We start from the raw sequence: 2,131 nt of genomic DNA on the forward strand, positions 1-2,131 counted from the left end.
GACCCAAACATCCTACTCTGAGCCCTATTCCCTCCTCACTAACAGGTAGCCTTGAGCAAGCCAACCTGTCAGAACCCTGGTCCACGTCCAGCAGGTGAAGACATCACAACCCATCCTATCTACCTCATATAGGTCCTGCACAAATCAACTAGATCACTATACGTAAAATTGTTCAACAACTATAAAGTAAAAGACAATTACCGATATGTCAGTGAAGTTAACCACCAAAAGAATATTCATGCCTACAATCAAAAGCTTTTAAATCAAAAAAGTTAAACAAATGAGGACTATATTATACAGACTATGTTCCCAGCCTACTCTATTGCGCCTAATCTTTGGAAAGACTTAATTCATTATAAGGGGGAAAAAAGTCCGAGTTAAGATATTTATTAGTGTTTATACAAAAAAGCTGCAACTACTAATTCAAAAATAGAAGGGTTTTTTCCCCAGGAAGAAGAGTGAATTCTTTAACAGGACTGTACTGGAATAAGAATTTCATACAAACAGAATATATACCTTAACACAAGAAAGTAAGGAAGGAATATTGTACATGACACACAATATTCAGGTGATTCAACCAAATTAACTCTCCACACACTTATTTTCCGAATTTATTACAAACATTGCAGTCAGTCCTACACATGGTGATGCTATGCAGTGTCCGCATCTTGCAGTGTGAACACACCAGGTGATGCAGCCTTCAATTCCCAGAGCTAAGGGACTGGACTACTGTCTGCTTTTCAACGTTTCAACTAACCATTCCATGACCTCATCGAGGTCAGTGCCTTTGGTTGCTGATGTTTTGACTATCTGCCACTTTGGGTCCTTCAAGGCAGGTAACCCAAGTGAATCTGCCATCTCTGAGGGAGTCATGGCCTGTTCCATGTCCTGTTTATTTGCAAACACCACTAAAATGGCTTTTCTCAGCTCTTCTTCCTCCAACATGGCAACTAACTCTGATTTGGAAATGCCACTTCGGTCTCGGTCACAACTGTCTACTACATAAATAACTGCATCTGTGTTTGAATAGTAACATCTCCAGTATGGCCTGATACTTGTCTGTCCTCTTAAATCCCAGACTTGGAACTTAAGGTTTTTGTATGTCACCGTCTCTACATTAAATCCTATGGTAGGAATAGTAGTCACGACTTCTCCAACTTGCAATCTGTACAATATTGTGGTTTTTCCTGCTCCATCTAATCCCAAAATTAAAATTCTCATCTCCCGAGTTCCAAACAAACTGGAAAAAATACTTGAAAAAAAACCACCAATGGCGAGTCGCCAGTCCTCGGAGACAGTCATGGCCCCGCAGAGCTCCCGGGCGGGCCCCGCGCCACCACCCCGGCTCGTCCAGGATGCGTCTCGGAGGCGGCTCCCAGCGAGCCCGGTCATCCGGTGACTTCCACGTCGGCCTCTGGGCAGGAGGGGACCAATGGCGGCCTGAGCCGACCCTATTTTCAAATAAGGTCACATTTTGTTGATTAGAACTTCAACATATGAATCTGGGAGTAGGGGGGTCCCACAATTCCCATAACATTTATACATTATTTTGCAGCCAGATTTGGAGGAAACTGGCAGTTTAGCACACTAGAAGGAATGTAAATTGGGATAGGCAAAATAATCATCAGGGTCCAGGCAGGAAGTAGAAGTCACAAATAGAATTTTTTTAGGGGAGGGGGTTGAAATCTCACTCTGTTGCCCGGGTTGGAGTGCAGTGGCCCACTCACAGTTTCTGGAGCTTCGACCTGCTGGTCTCACGTAATCTTTCCGCCTCAGCCTCCCGAGTAGCTGGGACTGCAGGCATATGACACCATGCCTGGCTAATTGTTTAATCTTTTTTGTCCAGACAGGATCTCGCCAAGTTGCCCAGGCTGATCTTGAACCCCTGGACTCAGGCAGTCCTCTCGCTCTGCCTCCCAAAGTGCTGGGATTACAGGCGTGTGCCACCACACCCGGCTGAATTCCAGAACATTTCTATCACCTCAAAAAGAAACCTCACACCCATTAGCAGTCACTCCCAAGTCTCCCTGTCCCAGCTCCTAGCAACTACACATCTAGTTTCTGTTTCTACAGATGTGCCTATTCTGGACATTTCTTCTTTTTTTTTTTTTTTTTTTTTTTTTTTGGGGGG

General features: G+C 44.3%; 1 pseudogene; it reads right to left on the reverse strand.

Moving 5' to 3' along the window:
- Nucleotides 1–692: 692 nt before the first annotated feature.
- Nucleotides 693–1,284, reverse strand: LOC103264048 (annotated as a pseudogene).
- Nucleotides 1,285–2,131: the final 847 nt, after the last annotated feature.

This window comes from Carlito syrichta, unplaced genomic scaffold, assembly GCF_000164805.1.
Source record: "Carlito syrichta isolate Samal-C Ts95f unplaced genomic scaffold, Tarsius_syrichta-2.0.1 Scaffold305460, whole genome shotgun sequence".
In the NCBI taxonomy this organism is placed as follows: Eukaryota; Metazoa; Chordata; class Mammalia; order Primates; family Tarsiidae; genus Carlito; species Carlito syrichta.